Genomic DNA, 22,808 nt, shown 5'->3' on the forward strand with positions numbered 1-22,808 from the left:
TCTCTGATGCTCTTCCTGTCTCTATAAGAATGGGGCCATTTCTGCCGTCTCCAATCTGTGACCTGGCTCAGTTTGACTCTCTCCATTGGTATTATTCCTGTTCCCACTGAGCTGCATGGGTTCCTGGACCCACAGTAACTGAAACACTCTCACACAAATAGCTGGCAGTGTAGTGCACGCACCCACCACTCTCTGTGTAAAAAAAAATTACCCCTGACATCCCCACAGTAACTATTTCAAATCACCTTAAACTATGCCCCCTCATTTACAAAATATAAAGGTATAGATAGGGTAAATAATAATTGCAAGCAGCTTTTTCCACTGAGGTTGTGTGGTGATGACAAGCAGAGGTCATGGGTAAGTGGGGAAGGTGAAAATTTAACGGGAACATTTGGAAAAGCTCTTTACTGAAATGGCTGTGAGAGTGTGGAATGAGATGCCAGCCCAAGTCGTGGATATGAGTTTGGTTTCACCATTTAAAAGAATTTTTATGGGAGCCTGGATGGCAGGGGTACGGAGGGTGATGGGTCCCAGTGCAGGTATTTGCATTAGGACAGCTTAAATGTTTTTGCTGCATCGACTAGATGGGCCAAATAGCCTTTTTCTGTACTGATCTTCTCCATGATTCTGTGACAGACAAGCTGGCCAAACTTGTTTGGAAGGGGAAAAGGTATGAGTGACAACGGAGTGCAACAACTGGAGTTTCTGGGAGAATTCAGAAGCTGAGTGATCGATACATCCCAAGAAGTGGAAGGATTGGAAAGGCAGCAAGACACAACTGTGGCTGACATGAGGACCAAAGCCAACATAAAAGCCAAAGTGAGGGTAAAGAAAAGAGAAGAAACTATTGGGAAGCTGGAAACCAACAGAAGACAACTAAAAAAAAAGTCAGATGAGCTCAGGACGTGGAATGATGATTAATGAGTCTTGGTAGCACCTCAAAGTCTGAGGCATTTAGAGGAACAAAATACCCGGGGCCTCAATATCTCCTGAAAGCCAGAATAATCTTTTGTATTCTGCACTGCAACGCTCCGGGGAGAGAGCGAAGGGCATCTCAAAGCACAGATGAACTCATGGTTCTTCACTGGAACCAAGGAAGATGTCAGTTTGTGCCACTGGACACGGACTCCTGAGGAGTGGAACTGTCCCAATGCAAAAGGTTTTGTAGTTCAGAAACTCTCCCCCACATGTTTCATGGACAAATCTACTGTATCATGATGATATGAAAATTGGCCATGAAACACTTGAAAAGGAACAGAAAGGCCGAGGGGCAAAGAATAATAATGTTCTTCTCTCTCTCTCTCTCTCTCTCTCTCTCTCTCTCTCTCTCTCTCTCTCTCTCTCTCTCTCTCTTCTCTCTCTCTCTCTCTCTCTCTCTCTCTCTCTCTCTCTCTCTCTCTCTCTCTCTCTGTCTCTTTCTGTCTCTCGGTCTCTCTCTCTCTCCCTCTCTCTGTCAGTCTCTGTCTATCGCTCTGACTGTCTCTCTCTCTCTCTCCCCTTCTCTCTCTGTCAGTCTCTTTCTGTCTCTCGCTCTGACTGTCTCTCTCTCAGTCTCTCTCCTCTCTCTCCTCTCCCTCTCTCTGTCAGTCCCCCTCTCTCTCTCCTCCCCCCCGTCTCTCTCGCTTCTCTCCCTCTCTCGCTCTCACTCTCTCTCACTTTAAGCCAAATACTGTGTACGAATTACTGTGTTCAGTTCTGGTCGCCTCACTATAGGAAGGATGTGGAAGCATTGGAAAGGGTACAGAGGAGATTTACCAGGATGATACCTGGCTTAGAGAGTATGGATTATGATCAGCGATTAAGGGAACTAGGGCTTTACTCTTTGGAGAGAAGGAGGATGAGGGTAGACATGAGAGAGGTGTACAAGATATTAAGACGAATAGACAGAGTGACAGCCGGCTCCTCTTCCCCAGGGCACCGCTGCTCAGTACAAGAGGACATAGTTTTAAGGTAAGGGGAGGGAAGTTCAAGGGGGATATCAGAGGAAGGTTTTTTTACTCAGAGAGTGGTTGGTGTGTGGAATGCACTGCCTGAGTCAGTGGTGGAGGCGGACACACTAGTGATGTTTAAGAGACTACTAGATAAGTATATGGAGGAATTTAAGTTGGGGGTTATATGTGAGGTAGTGTTGGAGGGTCAGCACAACATTGTGGGCCGAAAGGCCTGTAATGTGCTGTACTATTCTATGTTCTATGTACTCATGCCACCCTGCTGTTCAATCACAATATTCAAAAGTAAGCTTTTGAAACATATATCGCTTTTCTTTAAATGAGCTTAATGATAGAATCTGCACGTTTTATTCTAACCTTATCTTCGAATTTTACTCTCAGTTTTTTGCGAAATCGAGTGAATATTTTATAAATAAATTATGAACATATAGAACTTCATACATCGATATTATTTGACACATCCCCACACCTGCTAGTCAGCTGCTACGCCAAAAGGGTTAACTGCATGTGTCATTTCATTAAATGCCGATATCGTCATTTCCACGGAGGGTTTCAGCGTCACAAGGGAGTTTCCCCTCTCCTATTAATAAGCATCTGAATCACTGAGCTCTCACTGAACAGCCGCTCCGGCACTCACAGTGACTCGCCGATCCACACAGCGGGACAGAGAGAGCACGCTGCAGAAGGAAGGTTTGCTGGTTCCGGAATGGATCAGAGTCCGGGAACAGCAGCGTGGAGTGTGGCAGAAATTCCGAAGAATGCCTTCTGGGCTGCTCAGTTTGTCTTTGCGAATTATGAATGGATGACCTTGGATCTTCGAATCGCACACGCATTAAAAGTCATTCAAGTGATTTACTTCCCCGTCCTCGCTGTCATTGCTCTTCCTGGTAAGTCTCTCTCCAAAGCTTAACTATGCAACAATATTTATCTGTTTTCTAATGTTTATCGCCCATTTGAAATCATTGCTGCTGTCGCCCACTCCGTATAAGACATTTTGGTAATTCTGCAGCGATGCTGTTCACTGTAACACTCGGTTTTGCGCAGGTCAGTGATGTAACCGGTAAATTCTGTCCAGACGCTGCACACATCACGTCATGACCGTGGCTTTGATATAAATATAATTTAAATCCGCAATATTCTCGCAGCCAACCGCCCTGTCGACTGAGCGCCAGACAAAAAAGTCTACACACTAGTCACAAATCGGATAAATTCTTAACAGAAAACGCTTCCTGATGTGTGTCACTTGATTATTATATAATTTTTTCTCCCTCCTCGCAGTGAATCTGGTGACGGTTTTAATCCTGTCCAGAGGAAAGTGCGGTCTCTCCAGAGTTGTCACTCGCTACCTGGTTGCCATGGCAGCGGCGGATCTTATGGTCGTTGTCCTGGACCTGATATTGAGCAAGATTCCGAATACTTACGCACCAATGAAACTTTTCCTCTGGGGTAGGGATACACCAGTGTGTAATATCCACGCCGTCCTGCTTTACGCCGCCACCGATTGTTCGGTCTGGTTCACCGTCACTTCCACCTTTGACCGGTTTGTGGCCATTTGTTGCCAGAAGCTGAAAACAAAATACTGCACCAGGAAAACTGCGGCTGTGATTCTGGGGACAGTGACTGCGATCAGCTGTTTAAGAAACACTTACTGGTATTTTCGGCTCTCAGGAAATTATGGAGTGATAATTGCTCCATTTATTTGTATGAAAACTGTGTATTATTTGCCTTTATCTGTCGCAATGCCAATAGACTTATTTCATTACCTTCTCAGCCCTGTAATCCCATTCATATTGGTTCTGCTGACGAATGCATTAACCGTCCGGCATGTTTTAGTCACCAGCAGAGGGCGCAGGAGACTCCGGTGTGCTGACAAGGGACAGGGTGCCGGGGACCCGGAGATGGAGAGCCGCAGGAAATCCCTCGTTTTACTGATGATCATCTCTGGTAATTTCGTCCTGCTGTGGGGACCGTTCACTGTTTATTCTTTGTGGAGCCGACTGACTGCTTCCTCTGCGGCGAATCTTCCTCCTGATTCTCTGCGAGAACTGGGCTCGATGCTGCAGCTTCTGAGCTGCTGCACAAACACGGCTCTTTACGCCGTCACCCAGACCAAGTTCAGGGAGCAACTGAAGGACGCGATAAAACATCCCCTGGCTCTCATTGCTGGAAGGATGTCATGAAGTAATGATGTTTCCCTGCCTGGCTCAACTAATTCACCACTCATTGCAGGCAAACTCTGCACCAAAGGGGACCCGTGTAAATACGTGTTCGTCTCATTCCGCACTCGCTTTTACTATCGCGCATGATTCCTCACTCCAGCTCAACTGACGACCCTTTGAATCGTTTTTTTTCTGCATTCACCAGTGTATATTCCCCTCTCTTCCCGAGTGGAACGACCTACGTTTGTCAGTGTAGATCAGCGCCGCCCTGGTGACCCACAGTTCTGTCTTGCAAGTCCCACCGTCCACCTGGTGCGGATGCACTGCCCCGCTCCAGCGTGCGATTCTCTGTTCCCGAAACCTCCCCTGTTTAGCGGTCCAGTTCCCTCAGTTCGCAGTTCGAGACTGGAGATCGTGTCCCGGGTATCGCTGACCGAGACCAAGGATTCCGGAAACATCTTGCAATCTCAGTGTTAACGGAAGCTTGAAAAGTCGATGCTAGTTTTGTGGTAATGCGAATGTCAGTCCGCAATGTGGGGTGCAATTGCTGTAGTGTTTTTATAAAGCCTCAGTTTGGTCGAGTGGGAAGGCGGGGACAGACACGTCGCCGGATTCCAATGTGAAGGAAACGCGGGGGAAATACAGCGCACATACTTTGGTGTTTTACCTATAGGGATCGAGAGACTGAAAACTCTGGAACTGCGCGTTCCTTCAGACTTAGCACAGACCTAATGCCATTGGCGGGTGTTCCAAACTTATCTGACTTCCCCAAATCCATCAAAGTCATTCAGAGTCAGTGGAGCAGCCGGTAAAATGGGCTGAGAAGTGGTCGATGTAATTTCATTCAGGGAACTGCGAGCTGTTGCGTTAGGAGGATTCACACGTTGAATGTTGGGGCAGCGATGAGTGCGGTGGAACAGGGGGATCTGGGAATGGAGATCCATAATCTCTCGAAAGCGGCATCAAAGTTCGACAGGGCCGTAAAGATGGTATTTGGTACATTGACCTTCATAAGTTAAGGTACTGGGTATCGGTGATGAGATGTTATGTTGAAGTTTTACGACGTCGCTGAGGCCGAATTAGGAGTATTGTATGCAGATCTGGTCACCTTTCTGAAGGAACGATATCAATAAGATTGAATGAGTTGATAGAGATTTTACGAGACTGTTGCGGGGTGTTGAGGACAGAGCTATAAGGATAGCTTGAACAGGTTATCGCTTTATTCCCTGAATCAGAGGAGAAACGCGAGTGATCTGACCTGTCACTTCAACGTGGAGTAAACAGAGCGATCACGACTGCTGGTGGCGCATCACTGACGCTCTGGTATTGTCACTGTGTATTCAGACCGGTCACTGACCACAGGGACAAGACTTCTCCCTCAATATCGGCAATCGTGTTAGAAATGTTTCTATCAGGTCCATGAATATCTGCACAGATCATCCCATTGCTCATTCAGAACTTCCCTCACTAAACTAACACTGCCGTTACATTTCCTGTCCCAACTCGGGCACGGCAGTGACGTTCATATTTAAACTCGTCAATAATAATACCCCATAATCATCGACCACGGACTGTGACTGAATATCAGAGCACAATATTACATTTAATTCTAAATACCCTACCCTTATTCTGCATATTAAATTGTGAATTTTCCATCAAGAGCCGAAGTGTACAATCACGGGATGACTCAATCACAGTTGTGCGTTTGCGAAAAATCAAATTAAGACAAGTTATTAAACGATCTCCAATTAAAACACGAATCCCTATGTTATTCCAATCTCAGGATACGTTAGAAATCACCGGATCGAAGTGAGTTTATCATCAAAGTCCATATATGTTACCATATCCTATCTCAAGATCTTTTTCTTTTCTGGCTGTTACAGGAGGGTGTGGAAGAAAATTAAACTATTTTCCCCCAACAGCTACACATAAGCAGATAGCCGCTGCCAAACAGTTGAGAAGGTGCGTTTTAAAGATTTGTGAATGTGAGTCTTTACGCAGCAGATCTGCAGACGGAGAAGGACGTGAATTAGTTCTGATGGGATCGGCACAAACTCTCCACTCGGCATACTGACCGCGTGTCTGTGACGTCCTGGAGAGACACTGCCAGGGCTGAAGAGGCCAGCAGACCCGAACACAAACTGAATGGTATGCCAACATGTTAGAGTAATCAAAGCCGTAATTTGGACCTTCAAAAAGACACCAGTTCAATAAACAGAACCCTGTGTTTTTATAGACACCTCAGCGCTGCTGTGGGGAATAATGGGGACACGATTTTTTCTTTCATTCCGCCCCTACTCCACCTAATTAGCTTTATCTATCGCCTTCCATTTTTTTCACCTCCAGCTTCATATTCTAGCTGGATCCCCCATCATTTCCAGTGTGATTAGACCATTATATACAGGAGCAGGCGTAGTCCACTCGGCCGATCGAATCTTCTCTCCCATTCTATCATGGCTCATTTATAACTACTCTTAATCCCATTCTCCCGCCTTCTCCCCGTGACGTGGCATCCAGACTAACCAGGAACCAACCAATCCACGCTTTAGTATACTCAGTGTTTTGGCATCTCCAGCCGTCGATGGCAATGAATTTCATGATTCGCATAACAAACCGTCTGGCGTCCCTGTGACTAAATTTGGATGTTTTAAAGTGAGAGTTTTAAAGGTGCCACCCCCCCCCCCCCCCGATAAATATCGGGACGACGAGGATGGGATTCGAATCCACGCGAGCAGAGCACAATGGATTAGCAGTCCAACACCTTATCCTCTCGGCCACCTCGTCTGTTCTTCTCGCTCTTGTGTTCCAAAATTCAGAATTTATTCACAGCATTGAAAACTTCTGCTTAATGTCCACACATTTGCGTATAAGGAGAAGGTGGGAGTGGAGGATGCTATCACGTATTTGCTGCACAAATCACTCTCTCACCTAGATGGAGTCAGTTGTGCTGTGAGGATTACATTCCTTGACTTCTCTAGTGCCTTTAACACCATCCAGCCCAAGATCTTAAGGCACAAACTAACGGAGATGGGAGTAGACTCTCACATGGTGGATTGGATAGTGGACTACTTGACAGATAGACCTCAGTATGTGCGGTTGGGAGACTGTAGGTCTGACACGGTGGTCAGCAGCACAGGAGCGCCGCAGGGAACCGTACTCTCTCCGGTCCTGTTCACCCTGTACACATCAGACTTCCAATATAACTCGGAGTCCTGCCATGTGCAGAAGTTCGCTGATGACATGGCCATAGTGGGGTGTGTCAGGAATGGACAGGAGGAGGAGTATAGGAAACTGATACAGGACTTTGTGATATGGTGCAACTCAAACTACCTGCGTCTCAATATCACCAAGACCAAGGAGATGGTGGTGGACTTTAGGAGATCTAGGCCTCATATGGAGCCAGTGATCATTAATGGAGAATGTGTGGAGCAGGTTAAGACCTACAAGTATCTGGGAGTACAGTTAGACGAGAAGCTAGACTGGACTGCCAACACAGATGCCTTGTGCAGGAAGGCACAGAGTCGACTGCACTTCCTTAGAATGTTGGCGTCATTCAATGTCTGTAGTGAGATGCTGAAGATGTTCTATAGGTCAGTTGTGGAGAGCGCCCTCTTCTTTGTGGTGGCGTGTTGGGGAGGAAGCATTAAGAAGAGGGACGCCTCACGTCTTAATAAGCTGGTAAGGAAGGCGGGCTCTGTCGTGGGCAAAGTACTGGAGAGTTTAACATCGGTAGCTGAGCGAAGGGCGCTGAGTAGGCTACGGTCAATTATGGAAAACCCTGAACATCCTCTACATAGCACCATCCAGAGACAGAGAAGCAGTTTCAGCGACAGGTTACTATCGATGCAATGCTCCTCAGACAGGATGAAGAGGTCAATACTCCCCAATGCCATTAGGCTTTACAATTCAACCGCCAGGACTTAAGAACTTTTTTTTAAGCTATTAGTAATGCTTTTTGAGTTAGTGATTTAGATGCATATCATATTTTTACTGAGTTAAGTATTGTATGTAATTAGTTTTTGCTACAACAAGTGTATGGGACATTGTAAAAAAGGTTGAATTTCCCCATGGGAATGAATAAAGTATCTATCTATCTATCTATCTATCTATCTATCTATCTATCTATCTATCTATCTATCTATCTATCTATCTATCTATCTATCTATCTATCTATCTATTTCTGTTCAGATTCTCTGCCGATTGCTTTGCTTGCCGTGCTTATCAGGAATTCATGGAGGTGGATAAGGACAGTTTAGAGAAATATGTGCCAACCACAGGAAACATGGGAATAGGTATTATGCACTTTAGACGCTATGGAGCTGCTGTGGCATAAGTATTCATTCCGTGCTCTGTAACTCAGTGAAACTGTGAATGTTTAGAGTTGTAAAATGAGATAAATTTATGTTGAATTAAATAAAATTTTAATAGCGTTGCTATCATTTTGCTCGATTTCAAGTAAACAGATACTATTAGAATTTGCCATCTGGTTCGACAATGATGATTTTCTGTGTATTGGCAAATGCAATAACCCGGTGACTACCACATTAGGACGCGCTAAAGGCAACGTCCGCATCTGCGCAGCCGCAGATCCGAACATCCTAACGCTGAACCAACACAAACACATGGCCGCCCGGTTCTGGAACACAATACCAACGGCTGAAATAGCTATAAAGAAATCGAGTTCACTGTCAATAATGTATTGAATGTGGTGGACCATTGTCACTGATTCCAATCCCAGAATATAACGCCGCTGCAAAAGACAGTGGCGTGTGCCTTTGACAATTCCTTTCTATGTAACAGAAATGGAATATTGAACAGCCCAAAACAGGAATGCATGGAGAGATATTGACACAACAAATGGTCGAATGCTCAACTGGGATGAAATCACAGCAGGCGTGTACTTTTAGTTCGGTCAAGAAATCATTTTACAGGTGTAAACTCCTTGCTGCAGTCAACATGTTCCCCTTGGCCTTTTTCATAGAATATGGCCGTGTGGCCTAATGGATAAGGCGTCTGACTTCGGTGCTTGACTGGTGAAAGTCATCAGAAGATTGCAGGTTCGAGTCCTGCCACGGTCGTTTTGCCAAACTGGAGGATTCGGTTCCATTCTGTCTCTCACTCCCTGCAGTATGGTTGTCTCAATTCCGGCCTGCAGTATGGTTGTCTCAATTCCGGTTGGGGATTAATCGGAGTACTCCACCCCCGGGGAAAACTAATGCCTCGTCTTCGTTGTACGCAACGTATAATATTACCTGTCTATTCTGTGTAGTATTTCTGCGGACACTTTCATAAACAATTCGCTGGATCTTCTCAGACGTTCAGGAGGAGCTACTGTTGGGAAGGTGAAGTTTATTTCACATTCAGCTCCGTCTCCGAGCACACCTTTTCGGCAAGAATTCACCACACAGAACTGATGGTGCATTCTCCTGTCTCCAACCCTCCTCCTCTTCTTGGACACAACGCGCTGGTTCGCTGCCTGCTGTGGGATATCTTCATCACTAATTGCCAACTAGACATCAACCGCCTCAACATCAGGAATCCTCACGCCTACACCTTGAAAAAGCCCGTCTCCGGACGATCAGAGAACTATCTCCAACGTTATCACTGACATCATCAACTCTGGTGAACCACCATTCACTGTGGATAACTCGTGTTTCCATTGCCCTGAACAGTCCGCTTCTACCCCCTACTCAATTCACAAACCTGACTGTCTCGTAGCTCCAGTCCATCCTATGCCCCGTAATTTAGTCTCTTCCCACCTGCATTCGTAACACGTCCCGTGCGCTCGATCAACTCGCTGACTTTCAATTCCCTGGCTATGACCATCTCATTTTTTCAATGGATTTCCAGCCCCCCATCAAGAGGGCCTTAAAACTCTCCGCATTTCTCAAGGAAAGATCCAGCCACTTCCGCTCTATCACCACCGTCCTCCGTCTGGCAGAACCGGTCCTCACCTCAACAGTTTCTCCTCCGCCTCCTCCTACTTAATCCAAGTTCAATGGGTCGCCATGGACACTCGCATAGGCCCCAGATATGTCTCCCGTTTCGTTGCCTAAGTAAATCAATCTACCAAACCAATGTACCACACCTTCCCCGGTAACTCACCCTAGCGCTCCCAGCGCTACGTCGACCAGTGTTGCTGCCGCTTCCTGCATTCACACTGAGCTCGACAATGTCACCCACTTCGCCTCCAGCTTCCACCCCGCCCTTGAACGTCCCACTCAATGCAAGCAAAGCAAAGGGAGAAGAAACCAGAGGTCCACGAGCCATTCCTCATCGGAGGATCAGTGAGGGTGAGCAACTTTAAATCCCCGGATGTTCCTATTTCAGAGGGTTTGCCCTGGACACATCACAAGTGCAAATGCGAATAAAGAAACGACAGTGCCTCTAGTTTCTTAGGCGTCTGCGGAGATCGGCATGACATCTGAAACGTTGACAAATCTCTATAGATGTGATACAGAGCGTATTGACTGGCTGCCTCATGGCTAGGTATGGGAACATCAATGTCAACTGAAGTTCCTACAGAATGTGATGGGTTCGGCTCAGTACATGTCCGGTAAAGCTCTTCCACCATTGAGCACATCTCTCTCTGAGGACATTGCTTATTCGGTGGGCGGTGGGCGCTGATGCTTTCTGCTGAAACTTTGGGGGGGGGGATTGTGGGTGATAGTTGACACCTTGTTCTGCTTTATTATTCCCATCAACCCCCATTTTCCCGCCTTCTGCCCGTCACCTTTGGCGCCCTGACTGATCACAAACCTACCAACCTTTACCTTATAAACACCCATTGACTCCGCCTCTACAGCCGTCCATAGCAATGAATTCCACAGATTCACCACGCTGAAAGTAGAAATTTCTCCTAATCTTTCATCTGAAGGGAAGTTCTTGTATTCTGAGGCAGTACTGTCTGGTCCTGGACTGCCTTGTCTATGTGAATTATTCCCACCACATCTACACTCTCACGGTCTTTCAATATTCTACAGTTTTCAATCATATGCACCCACATTTATCTAACGCTTCGTACACGTTAACCCTTTAATTTCTGGATCATAGCCGTGTATTTCCCCGGGACCCTCTCCAATGCCAATGCATCCTTCCCTAGATAAGGTGCCCAAAATTGCTCATAGTACCGAACATGCTGTCTGACCATATTAAGCCAAAGCATTTAATAATCTAGTCCACACAAACTGAATGCTGACATCACATAGCGGCGGATTCGATGCATATGGGGACGGCAGCTTGTAAACCTTTGAAGATGTCCATGAAGACGTCAGTGCTCTGTCGTGCACATGGCCTGAGTAGTCGGCCTGGGATTTTGACAGATCCGGCAGCCTTACGGGGACTGACCCCGTGCAGAGTCGTTCCCATGTCTACCGCTGCTGCAGACGGCGGCTGCCGACCTGTTAGACGTCATGTTGATGTGAGTTTGCTCTCTGCGGAGTCCTTCTCATGTGCCACTGCTACCGACAGCGGCTGCTGAGCTGGAAACTGTTATGTTGACGGGGACTGGCTCTCTGCAGATTTGCTCTCGCCTCTGCCACTGCTGCAGACAGCGGCTGCTCACCTGGTAGGCGTTATGTTGACGGGGACTGGCTCTCTGCAGATTTGCTCTCGCCTCTGCCGCTGCTGCAGACAGAGGCTGCTCACCTGGTAGGCGTTATGTTGACGGGGACTGGCTCTCTGCAGATTTGCTCTCGTCTCTGCCGCTGCTGCCGAGAGCGGCTGCTCAGTTGGATGTTGTTATTTTGCATCTCTCGAAGTGTGCAAAGTATTTTCTTGAGAGAGTCTGTAGGGAGTCCCCAGTCACTGTACAGTTTTCCGCATCGACAGTAAAGCCTCTGCTGCCCAGCTGCATCCCGTTATCAGAAAGGAGTTGCTGATTATGTCTTTTGCGCCGAGACCGGCTGTGCCGTCTTGACACCTAAAATGACCCGCAGGTTAGCGTGACAGAAGACTCCTGCATTTATGAATAGACCGCCTGCATGCTGGTGGAGAGCCGGTGATGCTGTAAAGCTTTCCCAGTGTGTCCGTGGCCGTTAGGGTCAGGGTGGAGTGGGGGTGGGGTTTGAGTTTTGATAAACGCATCAGTAAACTGGCTGAGCAGGTATTTTAGCCGCCATTTAATTGTGATGGTGTTTCGCATCCGTCTGTCTCGGAAGGGCAATGAGCGATAATCTTCATCATCAAGGGCCTAGGCGGAAGATTATTGAGATCGTGAGATGCCCAGTCGTCAAGATCTCCCCTTTCGACCTCACCAGTGTAGTTCAAAGGAAACCTTATGAAGCAACACGGTTGTCACCAGCTTGGCTGCCGGAGCTGCCGGAGCTGCCAGAAAGGCGTTCTGTGACGTCCAGCCGCCTTAGGAGCTCCATTCCGGATTTGCTGTCTGTGATTACTCCCGTAGCGTTCGTCTCTCCCGAGGCTGCCCACAAGGCAGTAGGGCTATTTACCCATAGCTACGGATCTGGTTCACGATTATCAGGGCATTTCCACACGCCGGTGAGACTGCAGGGGCCAGACCTCCTTCCCCGTCCTCTGTAGTTCAGCCTGAGTCCGAAAGGAATTCAGTTTCTGTGTTTAGCCAGCGAGTAGGCACTGCACGAGTCTTGCAGCAGGAGAGGCTACATTAGCAGGGAGAGGCTTACACGTTCAGCTCTCCTCTTCTAGAGATTGCTTGTCAGCGGTGGAAGCTGAACGTGATAGCGAACAAACACTGCCCACAAGACTATCACACTAGACGCATCACAACAGCCATATTGATATCTATCTGTGACTCTCATGATGTTATACACCTCGTTAATGTAACCCCTCAGCGTCTTATGCAGCAGGGAGAAATCTCTCCTTAGAGCTCAAACCGAGTGTTCCAGGTAGCATTCTCATAAAACGTTTTCGGTCTCCTATGCTTTGTCTATGTGTATAACAAGTTTCAGCGAAATTGATTCCCTCAGATTAGTTCATCCAATTCTACAAAATTTCCAGTGTCCTGCCATTAACTATGAAAGAACTGCCCTGCCTTAACTTTACAAAGTGCTACATTTTGTCAAGCTAAGTTCCACCTGCCATCCCTTGACTCCTTTATAAGTTGGTCTTTGAAATCTTAGACAACCATCTTCATTGTCCACGACACCACCAATATTGATGTAATTTACAAATGTTGGATCCACATGATTACATCTAATTAGTCTCTGCCTGTTTAAATGCTGTCAGATCCCAACACCCATATCCCCTCCTGTAACTCTTCCACCAAATCTGTTAGACTCAATGACCTGCAGTTTATGCATCGTTATTCAATTTGCTGTGCAGATCAAAGACAGATCGTATATAACTCGGAGTCCTGCCATGTGCAGAAGTTCGCTGATGACACGGCCATAGTGGGGTGTGTCAGGAATGGACAGGAGGAGGAGTATAGGAAACTGATACAGGACTTTGTGATATGGTTCAACTCAAACTACCTGCGTCTCAATATCACCAAGACCAAGGAGATGGTTGTGGACTTTAGGAGATCTAGGCCTCATATGGAGCCGGTGATCATTAATGGAGAATGTGTGGAGCAGGTTAAGACCTACAAGTATCTGGGAGTATAGTTAGACGAGAAGCTAGACTGGACTGCCAACACAGATGCCTTGTGCAGGAAGGCACAGAGTCGACTGCACTTCCTTAGAAGGTTGGCGTCATTCAATGTCTGTAGTGAGATGCTGAAGATGTTCTATAGGTCAGTTGTGGAGAGCGCCCTCTTCTTTGTGGTGGCGTGTTGGGGAGGCAGCATTAAGAAGAGGGACGCCTCACGTCTTAATAAGCTGGTAAGGAAGGCGGGCTCTGTCGTGGGCAAAGTACTGGAGAGTATAACATTGGTAGCTGAGCGAAGGGCGCTGAGTAGGCTACGGTCAATTATGGAAAACACTGAACATCCTCTACATAGCACCATCCAGAGACAGAGAAGCAGTTTCAGCGACAGGTTGCTATCGATGCAATGCTCCTCAGACAGGATGAAGAGGTCAATACTCCCCAATGCCATTAGGCTTTACAATTCAACCGCCAGGAGTAAGATATGTTAAGTGCCGGGGTTGATTGTATTTAATGTATTTAAGTAAACTACTTAAGAACTTTTTAAAAGCTATTATTAATGCTTTTTGAGAGAGTGATTTAGATGCATATCATATTTTTACTGAGTTAAGTATTGCATGTAGTTAGTTTTGCTACAACAAGTGTATGGGACATTGGAAAAAATGTTGAATTTCCCCATGGGGATGAATAAAAGTATCTATCTATCTATCTATCTATCTATCTATCTATCTATCTATCTATCTATCTATCTATCTATCTATCTATCTATCTATCTATCTATCTATCTATCTATCTATCTATCTATTTAACCATGATGTGCGAGGTGATGCATGTGTAGGCTTAAGTAAGAGCAGGATGTCTATATTATTAACAAGGCTTTTGGGATTTTTGAGATTTGTGTATAAATCCAAAGATCCACGATAGCACTGTCGATACACGCGACGTATAGCCGAGAGCTCGCAAAATTTCCAGATGTACTTCCTCTGAACCACTAACGCTGGAATCTGAATCCCCTAATTTCGCTTTAAGAAATGTACTTTTGAGCTGTCTAAGTTAATTGGTAGTTTAACGAGCTCCTGGAGGACCAGATGGGCTTGACTCTCAGGAATGCAGATGCGGCACCTTTCAGCGATCAACGAAGGTCAGCCATTACCTCTGCCGGTAAAGAGGTCAGTTTGGAAGACTTCAAGCCAAACTAAATCTACGGGTTATTAAGCATCCTTTACCCAGAACCTTCTTAGTAAAAGGCCAATTACTAGACAACAAGATACATGACGTAAGTGCAACATTGCTGTTTCGGAGGGAAATGAGGGACTGCTGTCATCACTGTTTCATGGTGACATGGCTCACTTCAGTAGAACAGCCGGAAGGCTTCTCGATCCACCGTTCAGAGAAAGGAAGAAGTTATTGTGGTGCTGCTCGGGGGTGCTGTTTCATGATAAACTCTTCATGTTCTCTGTATGTAGCGTTCTTGCCGTACCCTTGATCTCCCAACCTGGAACATCCAATGATTAAGTTCAGTCGGTGCTGCTTACCGAGAGGGTTCTCCTCTGTGATCCTAACCACACTTTACATACAGCCAGAGCAGATGTCACAGTATTTATAAAGACACGTATGAACGAGTGTTCCCTACTGATTCATTGAGAGTACAAACTATTCCCCAACCAGAATCACTGGATGAAGAAGACATCTGCAATCTGCTGAGCGGTAGATTCGTGGCATTCAGGTCCGGCAACGAAGGAAATTACAAGGGGCGCAGGTACGATCTCCGAAAAGCGATTGCAAATGTGAAGTGGCAGCTCTGGACACACACACAAGTCCCCACCGGCTCTGCCGTCACACTGTGAGCTTTGTTGATCGATCTCCTGATTTGCCTCCAAGCCCCCACCTTCCTGGGGGTGCACAACACTCGGTCAGTGTCCACTGGTGTGTATGAGGGTGTTTCCCCACACCTGTCTTTTATCCCCACTGACGGGGTATCAGCCATCCATCAACTCTAAATGACTGTGTTAATCAAATCAGGCCTCTCCTGCTGTCCCCTTAGGAATGTTAACGTCCTTGTAGCGCAAGGTAAACAATACAGGAAGAAGCCATAATGCATAAATCAACTCTGTGTCTCTCTCTCTTATCTGTAACAGATGACCCTGCCTCTGTGCTTCAACTCTCTCTCTCTTATTAGCAGCATAGCAATAGCAACAGTTCATAGTTCTTGGGCGGGGGGAATGGTTAACTCTACACCCCATTTCCATCAGGTCTGTTCAGCACTCATAACAATGCATGCATTTTATTTTATATTTGCTCAGTCATTGGTTATCTACTGCTGTGTGCTGTGTTTCAGTCGCTTCCCTGGTGATATAGCGGTTAGGATTCAGCGCTCTCACTGGCGCGGCCGAGTTCGATTCCAGGTCAGGCCATTAGAATATTTCTTACGATAATCTATAGTAATTATTGTAACTTATCGTGTGCATTAACCTGCTGCCACAACAACGGTATTCCTATCTATGTTTCAACAACATCCACCACATTCAGGGCCATTATCCTATAAGATTTCGGAGCAGAAATACGCCCTTTGGTCCTATCGGGTTTGCTTCGCCATTTCATCGAGGATGATGCAATTTTCCTCTCAACCCCATTCTCCTGCCCTCTCCCTATATCCCTTCATGTCCGGATCAATCAGGAATCCATCAGCCTCTGCCTTAAATATACACAAAGACCGCCTCCACAACTGCTTGAGGCAACGACTTCCACAGATTGACCACTCTCCACCTGAAGACTCTACACCTGGTTTCCGTTCTGAACGGACACCCCTCTATTCCGGGTCTTAGACTCACCCATTTCAGCGAGTGCGTCTCCTCCACCGCGACTCCAAAGAGTTTCGATTCCCACGCCTGATTTGAGATAATATATCACACTATATGCGATTTTTAATATTCTTCCATGAATGTAACGTGATTCATTTTTCTGCTCTGCTATTTAAAACTTCATTATAAACAAAGAGGAAGGCAAATACTAACTTAATTCGTCAGTACCACTGAACATTGAAGAGTACACACAGGAAAATCCCCTTTGTCCCACCTTGTCTGTGCTGAACGATACCAGACGAAACATTTCAAGTGATATTATGAATAAAATTATATGAACATGCAATAGCAGCTATTTGATCGTCACCCCCATTCCCCATTCCCTCACATACCATCACCGGCGTTATAGCTCTTCACTCCATACCAAATCAAGAATTCACTGGTCTTTGAGGAAGAGAATTCCAGTTCGAGTTCTGTTTATTGTCATTCAGCTGCTCACATACACACTGGCAAACGAATCAACATAGACCAAGTGACTCACACACATAACCCATCACGTATTATTACAACAGATAAATTAACAGATATTAAGGTGCATTTACAACGCGAGTTAAAAAGAGAAAAATATAATGCCAGTAGTGACTCATATGCTATGAGACATGGCTGCTGTTGGGAGGTGGAATCGCCCTACATCGGGGGGAAGAAACTGCTTCCCATCCTAACAGTTCTTGCCCTAATGACACAGTAACCCCACGCGCCTGATGGTAAGAGGCCAAAGAGTCTGTTGCATTGATGGGACGGATCATTGTCAATGCTAAGTGTCCTGCGGACGCAGCGCTTCTGATAAATATCTCTGATGGGTAGAAGAGAAAAGCTGATAATCCTCCCAGCAGACGTTGCAGTCGATTGCAGGGACGTGCGGTCAGATGACTTGTAACTCTTGTACCAGAATGTGATTCAGCTGGTCAGGGCACACTCGACGGTGCGTCTGTAAACATTGGTTTGCATTGTGATGGCGGTGGGAGTTCACACACTTAAACCTCAGGATGTGAGACACTCCTAGGAGTTCTTGCGCAAAGATATGGTGTTGAAGGAGCTGGTGAGATCCTCCGTTGTGTCTACTCCCAGAAACTTGGTTCTCCTATCTCTGTCCCCGGAGGAGCCGAGAATGTGCAGTGAAGAGTGGTCAGTCTGCAATTTACTGAATTCCACAATCAACTCTTTGGTCTTGTCCACGCTGAGATTGATGATCTTTTTTTCTGCTTGCACTATTCTACCCGCTGCTCTGCTTCCTCTATCTACTTCGTTTCTTCTTCGTTGCTGATGAGTCCAGCTACTGTTGTGTCATCACCGAAATTAATAAAACGGTTTGAAGTGGACCTAGCAGTGCAATTCCGAGTCAGCAGCGTGTACAGCAGTGGGCTGAGCACACAGTCCCGGATGCCCTGCGCAGTTCCAATTCAGAAGCGGGACTGAGAACACAGTCCCGGGGTGCCGGTGTCAGTGTAATGGAGCTAGAGCTGTTTCTGCCAACAAAAGACCAAAAGATGTAGGAGTTGCTTCAGGCCATTTGACCCATCGAGTTTGCACCATTTTATCATGTCCGATTCAATTTTCCTTTCAGCTCCAATCCCCTGACTTCTCCCCGTATCCCTACATGCCCTGATCAATAAAGCAGCTATCAACCTCAACATACACAAAGACTTGGACTCCACAGATACTTGTGGCAATGAATTCCACAGACTCCGACGGTCTGGCTCAAGAAATTCCTCCTCATGTCCTCATTTCTGAAAGCACGCCCCTCTATTTTGAGGCTACGTCCTCTAGTCGTAGTCTCTCCCATCATTGGAAACATCATTTCCACTTCCTCTCTGTCAAGGACGTTCTCCATTTAATAGGTTTCAATGTGGTCACCCTTCATTCTTCTGAATTCTGGTGAATACAGGCCCAGAGCCTTCAAATTCTCTTCATATGACAATGGCATTCAATCCTGGAATCATTTTCGTGAACCTTCTTTGAATAATCTCCAGTTTCAACACATCGTTTCTAAGACAAGGGGCCCAAAGCTGCTCACAATTCTCCAACTGAGGCCTCACTAGTGTTTTATAATGTTTCAACATTGCATCTTTGCTTCTATATTCCCGTCCTCATGGAATGAATGCTCACATTGGATTTACCTTCCTTACCTGCAAACCAAACTTTGGTGAATTCTGCACAAAGTACCTTTGCCCATTCTCCAAATCTGTCTGTCGTTCTGTAGCCTCTCTATTTCCTTAGAACTACCTGCCCCTCATCCTATCTTCATATTGTCTGCAAACTTTGCAACAAAGGCATCAGCTCCATCATCCAACTCAGTGACAAAAACGTAAAAATAATCGATCTCAACACAAACCATTGTGGAACACCACTAGTTGCTGGCAACCAACAAAATCAACTGCTACCTTTATTTCCAGTCTTTGCCTCCTGCCAATCAGCCACTGTTTTATCCATGCTAGAATCCTCCCGGTGAAACGATAGGTTAAGCAACCTCTTGTGTAGCACCATGTCAACGGCCTTCTGCAAATCAAGTATATAACATCAACCGATTCGCCTTTGCATACGCTGCCTGTTATGTCTTTAAAGATTTCCAACAAATTTGTTAAGCAAAATTTTCCTTTGAAGAAGCCATGCTGACTGCGGTCTATTTTATAATTGTAACCCCTGGGTCACCTCAGGCATCGCTCAAACTCGTTCTAGTCTAGGGGGAGCAGCCTTCGGCCCCGCCAAACTGGGTAATCAGCTGGTGTGGATGCTGTGTGATGTCCCCGCCTCGCCCAAAGAAACACACAGTACACCTTATGCGATTAAATGAGTACAATTTATAACGATTACTATAACTAAGCGATTACTAACGATACAGTATATATGAATAAGAGAAGAAAAAAAGAAAAGGCGCCAAACTTATCAAAGTCCAAACCACTTCGTGCACAACCGTTGGAGCTCAATTACTGAAGTCTTCTGGTATTCGATCCTCTCCGATCTCCTCGACCCGCCTCCTGGGACCCCCACGGTGGTCGACCAGTCGCTCCACACTCCTCTGTCTCCGTCTCCTCTCATCACCGAAAAGCTTGGGCCGGGGACTCCCGCTCGGGGTCCGTACCGTCGCCCAGCTTCCAGCACCCCGTCCTCTCTCTCTCACTCCATCGTGCCGACTCCCAAAAGTCCCCACCAACAATCAGTTTACAGTCCCAAACAAGCTTCCAGCACTTATCATAACAAAGACAATAGCATTCCTACCATTAAGACAGGCGCCAGGATTCCTACTTGTAACAAACAAAGACGCCATTTTGATTACATACACAGTAACAAAGAAAAAGAAAAAAAACCCCCGTTACACTCTCCCCCCACCAAATAAAAGTCATGTCCTCATGACTATTAGATAACTCGTCACCTTTCCTGCCAACACACCATAACCCAAACACCAGCAGTGACATCTCCTCCCCACACAGTAAACCTCACGCCCTGTTCCTTAGGAGCTATATAGGCCAACTATCTGGGCGTTCCCTAACCCTTCTGAGACCTCCGTACCCCCCTCACCTAAACCCTTAGGCTAGGACACAGCTGGGGATACCTTGGGTCCACTACCAACTCCTCTTTCAACCTCTCACTCATACCCCACACTGCACACAGCTAACCCTCCCCACTACACCTGACTCAGTGGAAGAAGGGCCAAAGGTCTCTTCCTCAATCGAGGGAAAGTCAGCAAAAGGCAGCATGTACCACACATCCAGCCATCAGCCTTTGAATCCGTATTCTTCCTCATTTCTTTGATCGGTAGCTGCTGTTTGATCTTCTCCAAACGGAAACACGTGACCTGCACTGCTCCTGCAGTCTCTTCAGCCTCCTGCAATTTAGATTATCCTCTTCTCTGGCCCCTGGCTCAGCAGTTCTGACTCCTGCATCCCGGCCATCTCAATCTGGAATGCAGTTACTCCAACAACTTCTTCCACCCTGACCTGAAAAGCAGCAGTTAACGATTGGTCACCCTACAGTTCAGTATTCACTGCACTTCTCTCCAGCTTCTTTTTTTTTCTCCTCATGACTTCTTCCAGATCAACCGTCAGGTTTGCACTTCATTTGAACTGTCGATGGTCATCTTCAGGTTCCCTTCAAGCTACCGCTTCCCCCTTCCAAGATTTGTCCGCAATTTCTTCACCTCCACAAACTACCTTCTCCAGGCTCTCAGTTTGCTGTGGCTCTCAGTCAAACAACTTTCTTCGTTCTCTCCAACTTGTAAGTCTTTCAAATGGTTCCAGATCACTCTCTCCGGTCTCTCAGTCTTCATTTCAAACTTGATTCCGTAGAGACAGACACTCACGAGCTGCGACCTTCGCCAGCCCTGGCACGTGTCCAGAAAACACTAACTCTGTAGTTCTCAGCCGCTCCAGCAACGACCTCACTTCATATTCTCCTGAGGCAAATCCAAATACCAGGAGATCATCCACATACGTCAAAATTCCAAACGCCTCCACACCCCATGGTCTTCCACATGCCCTGCAGGAAGGTTGCAAGGGCTCCGGAGATACCCTGTGGTATCTTTTCGGACCGGAAAGACTCCTAGGAAACTTTTAACCGCCGTCTTCTCCTTGGCGGCCTCGCTCATCGGGATCTGGCAACATCCACTCCTCAGATCCAGCACCTTAAACGTCTTCGCACCACTCCGATAGGCCATCGCCTCTACGGCCCAATATATTCCACACACACGCTGCCTACGTCTGCCACGCTGTAGGGGACAGTCGCCGCAACCTCTGCCTCACCGAGGTGTCTTCAGCAGTCAACTCCCCTCCCTGGTGGTATTCCGCAGCGTCCACTAAGAGGGTTTCACCCTCAGATACTCCTCCAGGCCATACCACCACCGGCTCTCGTTTGAATTCGGTATCGGCCCAATGCTGCTACACACGTCCGCACAAGCAGCTCGAAACTCTGGGTGCATCGATAATACCTCCAAACAGCTCTCACCCGCCTCCTCCGGGCAGGCCCCCAAGCGCACCAACAGGATATTGGTTCTCTCCATAACCGAAACGCGGCCCGTCTCAACAGTGTCCGGACACATCAGCATTAACGATTCACGAACCTCAGTCACCTCCACATTTGCCTCTAAGAACTCCATTTTCACTGACCAACAACCGTCGTCTTTATAATCACCGGCACTGGTACCCCAAATCTCCAGTGTCGTCAATGTCATCAAGGGTAAAGGCTTCCAAAAACGGTTATAAAACAAACTGTACAGCAACTTAACCGGTGCCCCGGTGCCGAGGATGGCTTTAACTTGACTTCCATCCATCCGTAACAACACCTGAGTGCGTGGTCCCTCTAAGCCTTCAGGAATAGGGTCTGTTCCTTGCGGGAGTTCCTTGGTACATTGCTGGGAACGTGCTCCCCCAGAGACCCCAAGCCGTTCCCCCACTGGGCCTCCTCTAAGTTTCCCGACATCTCTCGGATCAACGGAACAACCGATCCCCTTGACAGATCCCCCTGGCTCCGCAAGCAATTTATCTGCCCTCCTAACCAAAAGGGATACCCTAAAACTTCCCACCAATCTCCTGCCACGGATATGATAAGCCCCCCAGCTGCGGCATTTGACTTCCAGTCGAACCACACGCATTTTCCCACACTTTCCCAGAACTGGCAGCTGTCACTCCGAGGTAATTTCGCCCGACAGTTCTAACAACGCTACCAGCCCGCCTACTCAAATTTTCAACCAATCCCTGTCGCTTTCCCTCAGCCAAGCACTGCCACTCACCCAACAACTGAGAGGTCTGCTCCGCCCATGTCTCTGCCCCTTTAGGGCTGGACATTATTCCAACAACCGGGCGGAGCCCACCATAGCTGAAACATCCCAACCTGTCACTCCTCACTCTCCAAACAGTACGGACAACCCATGGTACCACCACCATTTCGTCAGCGCTAGTCGGAACTCGAACAACGACCTCCGGGCTACCAACAGCAGCCACCCCACCCAACACACATGCAGAGATAACCGGCAATAGCACACCAGCTCTTCGCCGCAGACACAATTTAAAGAGGGCGATCACACAGCTTCCACAGAAATCAATCCCGGACGAGCCCCCACAATGTAACCCCTGGGTCACCTCAGGCATCGCTCAAACTCGTTCTAGTCTAGGGGGAGCAGCCTTCGGCCCCGCCAAACTGGGTAATCAGCTGGTGTGGATGCTGTGTGATGTCCCCGCCTCGCCCAAAGAAACACACAGTACACCTTATGCGATTAAATGAGTACAATTTATAACGATTACTATAACTAAGCGATTACTAACGATACAGTATATATGAATAAG

The 22,808-nt window shown here is 47.0% G+C and overlaps 1 protein-coding gene and 2 non-coding genes across 3 annotated transcripts in view; 2 read left to right on the forward strand and 1 right to left on the reverse strand.

Moving 5' to 3' along the window:
- The window catches only part of LOC140721367 (uncharacterized), a 558,567-nt gene that overhangs the window by 80,267 nt on the left and 455,492 nt on the right, over positions 1-22,808 (forward strand). The window lies entirely within an intron of this gene.
- Positions 6,811-6,892, reverse strand: trnas-gcu (transfer RNA serine (anticodon GCU)). Its single transcript has one exon. It is a non-coding gene; the product is annotated as a tRNA-Ser (tRNA).
- trnar-ucg (transfer RNA arginine (anticodon UCG)) lies at positions 9,095-9,186 on the forward strand. Its single transcript is given in 2 exon segments — positions 9,095-9,131; positions 9,151-9,186. It is a non-coding gene; the product is annotated as a tRNA-Arg (tRNA).

This window comes from Hemitrygon akajei, unplaced genomic scaffold, assembly GCF_048418815.1.
Source record: "Hemitrygon akajei unplaced genomic scaffold, sHemAka1.3 Scf000054, whole genome shotgun sequence".
NCBI lineage: Eukaryota > Metazoa > Chordata > Chondrichthyes > Myliobatiformes > Dasyatidae > Hemitrygon > Hemitrygon akajei.